We start from the raw sequence: 8,447 nt of genomic DNA on the forward strand, positions 1-8,447 counted from the left end.
TGATGTCGCATTTGACATTGAATGTGTCTTTGCGTGACCTCAGCTCAGCCTATCAGAAAAAACGTTCCGGACCAGCTTGGTCGGGGGGCCGGCTGTTGCCCACTGATCAGCCAAAGGCTCATTATAGATTAGTATGGCCATGTCACCTTTCTCATTGTTTTATTTAGTGTATCATTGTTTGTGTGTGTGTGCCAACTTTGACCAGACCACCCAACAACAAAAATGCCCAGCCCATCTGGCATTTTCCAGAATTTCCAGATGGCTAATCCGCCCCTGAGCCATTAGGATCCACTTTCACTATCAGTGACAGACTGATACTATTGATAAGACTACACAGTGGAAAGGAAGGCTGGGTTTCACTGAAACCTGTCATTGCAATGTTAAAACAATTTGCCAATTACAACCAGACGTCCGCTTCTAGCATGGTGTTATCACCTCCCCAAACAGAAAAAAATACATTTAAAATACATTTTGTTTTTATTTATTAATTCATTAAATTTGTATTAATTTAAAATACATTTTTGGAATATACTGTATGTCAAAATGTTCAGAATTGGTCAAATAATATATTTTAAATATATTAGCAATGTATTTGTGTAAAAATGTATTTTAATTAAATATATTTAATAAGAAATACAGGGCCTTCGGAAAGTATTCAGAACCCTTGACTTTTTACACATTTTGTTACGTTACAGCCTTATTCTAAAATGAATCCTTGTAGTTAGATGTTTTAGTATTTGATATTGTTGCCGTAATTAATTGTTATGAAGTTTGCTAGTTAGCGTAGCCTCATGCTAAGCGATTGTGTGGAATTGTGTAACATTTATTTTTACACTACTATACAGGGTAATCTGTTGCTATGTGTTGGACAACACACATACAATTTGATGGTTTTACATGCTAGAATGCATACCTTTTGCACTATTTGTAAGTGAAATGCCTTTATTTTGGTACAAATACTAATTCATTGAATAGCAATATCTATATGTACTGTTAAAGAGACTGAATATAAGATATAAAAGTATGTGAATGAATCTTTTTTTATGTAGATATTTCTCTATTGATAATGAGTACTGTGAACAAAACAATTGTTATGAACCAGACAATTGACCCTTGACACTTGTGGATAAAACAATAAATAATAATAATAATTCTTCAAGCTCTGTCAAATTAGTTGTTCATCAGTGCTCATTTTCAGGTTTTGATATAGATTTTCAAGCCGATTTAAGTCAAAACTGTATTCACAGTCTTCTTGGTAAGCAACTCCAGTGTAGATTTGGCCTTGCGTCTTAGGTTATTGTCATGCTGAAAGGTGAGTTTGTCACACTCTGATCGGTTTCACCTGTCCTTGTGATTGTCTACACCCCCTCCAGGTGTTGCTTATTTTTCCCAGTGTATTTATCCCCGTGTTTCCTGTCTCTCTCCTGCCTTTGCTATTGTCCTTTTTCTAGGCCAACCCGGTATTGACCCTTGACTGTTCTGGACTCTGTACCCACCTGCCTGACCATTCTGCCTGCCTTGACCTATAGCTTGTCTGCCACTCTGTACCTCCTGGACTCTGAACTGGTTTTGACCTTTTGCCTGTCCACGACCATTCTCTTGCCTTCCCTTTTTGGATTATTAAACATCTTAAACTCCAACCATCTGCCTCCTGTGTCTGTATCCGGGTCTCACCTTGTGTCATAATAGAATTCATCTCCCAGTGTCTGTATCTGGGTCTTGCCTTGTGTCATAATAGAATTCATCTCCCAGTGTCTGTATCTGGGTCTCGCCTTGTGTCATAATAGAATTAATCTCCCAGTGTCTGTATCTGGGTCTCGCCTTGTGTCATAATAGAATTCATCTCCCAGTGTCTGTATCCGGGTCTCGCCTTGTGTCATAATAGAATTCATCTCCCAGTGTCTGTATCTGGGTCTTGCCTTGTGTCATAATAGAATTCATCTCCCAGTGTCTGTATCTGGGTCTCGCCTTGTGTCATAATAGAATTCATCTCCCAGTGTCTGTATCCGGGTCTCGCCTTGTGTCATAATAGAATTCATCTCCCAGTGTCTGTATCCGGGTCTTGCCTTGTGTCATAATAGAATTCATCTCCCAGTGTCTGTATCCGGGTCTCGCCTTGTGTCATAATAGAATTCATCTCCCAGTGTCTGTATCCGGGTCTCGCCTTGTGTCATAATAGAATTCATCTCCCAGTGTCTGTATCCGGGTCGGTCATAATAGAATTCATCTCCCAGTGTCTGTATCTCTGTGTGTCATAATAGAATTCATCTCCCAGTGTCTGTATCCGGGTCATAATAGAATTCATCTCCCAGTGTCCTTCTCGTGTCATAATAGAATTCATCTCCCAGTGTCTGTATCGTCTGTAATTCATCTCCCAGTGTCTGTATCCGGGTCTCGCCTTGTGTCATAATAGAATTAATCTCCCAGTGTCTGCTAAACCAGGTTAACCTCTAGGATTTTGCCTGTGCTTAGCTCCATTTAGTTGATTTTTTATCCTGAAAACCTCCCCAGTCCTTAACGATTACAATTATACCCATAACATGATGGAGCCACCATTATGCTTGAAAATTTGGAGAGTGGAACTCAGTAATGTGTTGTATTGGATATGTCCCAAACATAACACTTAGTATTCAGGACCAAAAGTTAATTACTTTACCACCTTTTTTGTAGTATTACTTTAGTGCCTTGTTAAAAACATACATATGTATGCGTAAGGTGCAGTATGTGTGGGTACAGAGATGAGGTAGTCTTTCAAAATCATGTTAAACACAATTATTGCACACAGAGTGAGTGAATACAACTTATTATGTGACTTAGGGGAAGATGCAACAAAAGCTATTCACCAGCGAAAAGACACTGAAGGCTGGTATTCAGCACAAATACAACAAAGGCTGGTCACCAGCACAAACACAACGACGGCTGGTCACCATTGAAAACAAAACGAATGCTGGTCGCCATCGAAAACAAAACGAAGGCTGGCCGCCATTGAAAACAAAACGAAGGCTGGTCGCCATTGAAAACAAAACGAAGGCTGGTCACCAGTGAAAAGACAATGAAGCATGTTCACCAATGAAAAAACAACGAAGGCTGGTCATCAGTGAAAACAACTAAGGCGAGACACCAACGCAAATACAATGAAAGCTGGTCAACATCAAAAACGAAGGCTGGTCACCAGCACAAATACAAAAAAGGCTGGTTACCAGCAAAAACACAAATGCTGATCACCAGCGAAAACACAATGAAGGCTGGTCACCAGTGAAAACACATTATAGGCTGGTCACCAGTGAAAACACACAATGCTGATTACCAGCGAAAACACAATGAAGGCTGGTCACCAGTGAAAACACACACAATGCTAGTCACCAGCACAAACACAACAAATGCTGATCACCAGCGAAAACACAATGAAGGCTGGTCACCATCGAAAGCAAAACTAAGGTTGGTCACCAGTGAAAACACAACGAAGGCCACACAACAAATAAAATAAAATGTTATTTGTCACATGCGACGAATACAACGAGTGTCGACTTAACCGTGAAATGTTGCTTATGAGCCCTTCCGGTACGATGATGAATAAAAAAAATAAAAAATTGTTAACACAAGAGGAATAAAATACACAAGAATGGACCTATATGGGGCCTCCCGGGTGGCGCAGTGGTCTAGGGCACCGCATCGCAGCGCCAGCTGTGCCACCAGAGACTCTGGGTTCGCGCCCAGGCTCTGTCGCAGCCGGCCGCAACCGGGAGGTCCATGGAGCGACACACAATTGGCCTAGCGTCGTTAGGGAGGGTTTGGCCGGTAGGGATATCCTTGTCTCATCGCGCACTAGCGACTCCTGTGGCATGCCGGGCGCAGTGCACGCTAACCAGGTCGCCAGGTGCACGGTGTTTTCTCCGACACATTGGTGCGGCTGGCTTCTGGGTTGGATGTGAACAAGTTCTCATTTACAACCTCGACCTGGCCAAGATAAAGCAAAGCAGTGCGACAGAAACAACAACACAGAGTTACACATGGAATAAACAAGCGTACAGTCAATAACACAATAGAAAAAAAAGAAAGTCTATATACAGTGTGTGCAAATGGCATGAGGAGGCAAGGCAATATATAGGCAATAGTACCAAAGTAATTACAATTTAGCAGATTAACACTGGAGTGATAGATGAGCAGATGATGATGAGCAGTGATACTGGTGTGCAAAAGAGCAGCAAAGTAAGTTAAAACAATATGGGGATGAGGTAGGTAGATTGGGTGGGCTATGTACAGATGGACTATTTACAGCTGCAGCGATTGGTCAGATGCTCAGATAGCTGATGTTTAAAGTTAGTGAGGGAAATGTAAGTCTCCAACTTCAGCGATTTTCGTTCCTGGCAGTCACTGGCAGCAGAGAACTGGAAGGAAAGGCGGTCAAAGGAGGTGTTGGCTTTGGGGATGACCAGTGAGATATACCTGCTGGAGCGCGTACTGTGGGTGGGTGTTGTTATCGTGACCAATAAGCTGAGATAAGGCGGAGCTTTACCTACCACAGACTTATAGATGACCTGGAGCCAGTGGATCTGGCGACGAATATGTAGCGAGGGCCAGCCGACTAGAGCATACAGGTCGCAGTGGTGGGTGGTATAAGGTGCTTTGGTAACAAAATGGATGGCACTGTGATAGACCACATCCAATTTGCTGAGTAGAGTATTGGAAGCTATTTTGTAGATGACATCGCCGAAGATGAGGATCGGTAGGATAGTCAGTTTTACTAGGGTAAGTTTGGCGGCATTAGTGAAGGAGGCTTTGTTGCAAAATAGAAAGCTGATTCTAGATTTGATTTTGGATTGGAGATGTTTGATATGAGTCTGGAAGGAGAGTTTACAGTCTAGCCAGACACCTAGGTATTTGTTGTTGTCCACATATTCTAGGTCAGAACCGTCAAGAGTAGTGATGCTGGTCAGGCGGGCGGGTGCGGGCAGCGAATGTTTGAAAAGCATGCATTTGGTTTTGCTAGCGTTTAAGAGCAGTTGGAGGCCACGGAAGGAATGTTGTATGGCATTGAAGCTCGTTTGGAGGCTAGTTGGCACAGTCTCCAAAGAAGGGCCAGATGTATACAGAATGGTGTCGTCTGCGTAGAGGTGTATCAGGGAATCACCCGCAGCAAGAGCGACATTGTTGATATATACAGAGAAAAGAGTCGGCCCGAGAATTGAACCCTGTGGCACCCCCATAGAGACTGCCAGAGGTCCGGACAAAAGGCCCTCCGATATGACACACTAAACTCTGTCTGCGAAGTAGTTGGTGAACCAGGCGAGGCAGTCATTTGAGAAACCAAGGCTATTGAGTCTGCACCCATAGCGGATGCAGACAATGAGGCAGTGATCGCTGAGATCCTGATTGAAAACAGCAGAGTTATATTTGGAGGGCAAGTTGGTCAGGATAATATATATGAGGGTGCCCATGTTTACAGATTTAGGGTTGTACCTGGTGGTTTCCTTGATAATTTGTGTGAGATTGAGGGCATCTAGCTTAGGTTGTAGGACTGCTGGGGTGTTAAACATATCCCAGTTTAGGTCACCTAACAGAACGAACTCTGAAGATAGATGGGGGGCAATCAGTTCACATATGGTGTCCAGGGCAGTGCTGGGAGCCTATACAGGGGGTCTATAACAGGCGGCAACGGTGAGAGACAGATATACAGAGAGTACCAGTACCAGATCAATGTGGAGCTATATACAGGGAGTACCAGTACCAGATCAATGTGGAGCTATATACAGGGAGTACCAATGCCAGATCAATTTGGAGCTATATACAGGGAGTACCAGTACCAGATCAATGTGGAGCTATATACAGGGAGTACCAGTACCAGATCAATGTGGAGCTATATACAGGGAGTACCAGAACCAGATCAACGTGGAGTTATGTACAGGGAGTACCGGTACCAGATCAATGTGGAGCTATATACAGGGAATACCAGATCAATGTGGAGCTATATACAGGGAGTACCAGTACCAGATCAAAGTGCAGAGGTACAAGGTATTTGAGGTAGATATGTCTATGAAGGCAGGATAAAGTGACTAGGCATCAGGATAGATTATAATAAGAGTAAAATAAAGAATGGAGTAGCAGCAGCATATGATGAGTATAAAAGTGTGTGTGTTTGTGTTGTGTCGGTATACGTATGTAGTGTATGTGTGGACTTCAGGAAACAGCAGAGGGAACACCCCCCTATCCACATCGATGGAACAGTAGTGGAGAGGGTAGCAAGTTTTAAGTTCCTCGGCATACACATCACAGACAAACTGAATTGGTCCACTCACACAGACAGCATCGTGAAGAAGGCGCAGCAGCGCCTCTTCAACCTCAGGAGGCTGAAGAAATTCGGCTTGTCACCAAAAGCACTCACAAACTTCTACAGATGCACAATCGAGAGCATCCTGGCGGGCTGTATCACCGCCTGGTACGGCAACTGCTCCGCCCACAACCGTAAGTCTCTCCAGAGGGTAGTGAGGTCTGCACAACGCATCACCGGGGGCAAACTACCTGCCCTCCAGGACACCTACACCACCCGATGTTACAGGAAGGCCATAAAGATCATCAAGGACATCAACCACCCGAGCCACTGCCTGTTCACCCCGCTATCATCCAGAAGGCGAAGCTGGGACCGAGAGACTGAAAAACAGCTTCTATCTCAAGGCCATCAGACTGTTAAACAGCCACCACTAACATTGAGTGGCTGCTGCCAACACACTGACACTGACACTGACTCAACTCCAGCCACTTTAATAATGGGAATTGATGGGAAATTATGTAAATATATCACTAGCCACTTTAAACAATGCTACCTTATATAATGTTACTTACCCTACATTATTCATCTCATATGCATACGTATATACTGTACTCTATATCATCGACTGCATCCTTATGTAATACATGTATCACTAGCCACTTTAACTATGCCACTTTGTTTACATACTCATCTCATATGTATATACTGTACTCGATACCATCTACTGTATCTTGCCTATGCTGCTCTGTACCATCACTCATTCATATGTCCTTATGTACATATTCTTTATCCCCTTACACTGTGTATAAGACAGTAGTTTTGGAATTGTTAGTTAGATTACTTGTTGGTTATTACTGCATTGTCGGAACTAGAAGCACAAGCATTTCGCTACACTCGCATTAACATCTGCTAACCATGTGTATGTGACAAATAACATTTGATTTGATTTGATTTTGTGTGGGTTTTGTGTGAGATTGCCATTGTAGTGTGTGTGTGTGTCTAGTATGTATTGCATATATCATCTTGTGAGTGTGTAATTTCATTGAAATGACATAGAAACAACATTGATTCAACCTGTATGTGCCTAGTGGGTAGGGTCAGTGCAGATAGACTGTGTAACCATTAATGAACTATTTAGCAGTATTATGGCTTGGTGGTAGAAGCTGTCTTGGAGCCTGCTGTTCCGAGAGCAGATGCTCCCTTCCGTACCTTTTGCCAGATGGTAGCAAAGTGAACAGTCTATGGCTTGGGTGGCTGGATTCTTTGGCAATTTTTCAGTCCTTCCTCTGACACCACATGATATGGAGGTCCTGAATGGCAGGGAGCTTGGCCCCAGTGACGTACTGGGCTGCCCGCACCACCCTCTGGAGCAATCGAGGGTGGTGCATTTACCATACCAAGTGGTGATACAGCCAATCAAGATGCTCAGGACGTGGGTGCTCACATTTCCCCATTTCATTCTGTTTATCCTCAATCCCAGGACGTGGGTGCTCACATTTCCCCATTTCATTCTGTTTATCCTCAATCCCAGGACGTGGGTGCTCACATTACACATTGATTTTCTAGTTGAACCTGCCCTGCGTTTCTTGGTTTTCATGTGAACAAAAATGCAAACAGTGAGCTGCTTTATTAGTGTGCAGACATTATTATTGTGGGGAAAAAAAGATAAAACTCAACTCTGGATCTGTTAGTTGGATATGAGGGTCTATGTGGTAAAGCTGATCTGACCAGCAGGGTCTAGCTGGCAGACCAGCCTTCCTTGTGTTTTAGCTGGCAGACCAGCCTTCCTTGTGTTTTTGCTGGTGACTAGCCTTCGTTGTGTTTTTGCTGGTGACCAGCCTTCGTTGTGTTTTAGCTGGCAGACCAGCCTTCCTTGTGTTTTTGCTGGTGACTAGCCTTCGTTGTGTTTTTGCTGGTGACCAGCCTTCGTTGTGTTTTTGCTGGTGACCAGCCTTCGTTGTGTTTTTGCTGGTGACCAGCCTTCGTTGTGTTTTTGCTGGTGACTAGCCTTCACTGTGTTTTGGACACTGGAGACCAGCATAAGCTAAAGAAAACCCAACATCAAGTCACAAACTGGCTAGCAAAGTGATGTATAATTACAATTGAAATCCTAAAGTGGATTTCCATCATCTGCATTTAGAATGGCTGCCACAGTTTGGAAGGTACATGAATGAGACTA

This window comes from Oncorhynchus tshawytscha, linkage group LG24, assembly GCF_018296145.1.
Source record: "Oncorhynchus tshawytscha isolate Ot180627B linkage group LG24, Otsh_v2.0, whole genome shotgun sequence".
Taxonomy (NCBI): domain Eukaryota; kingdom Metazoa; phylum Chordata; class Actinopteri; order Salmoniformes; family Salmonidae; genus Oncorhynchus; species Oncorhynchus tshawytscha.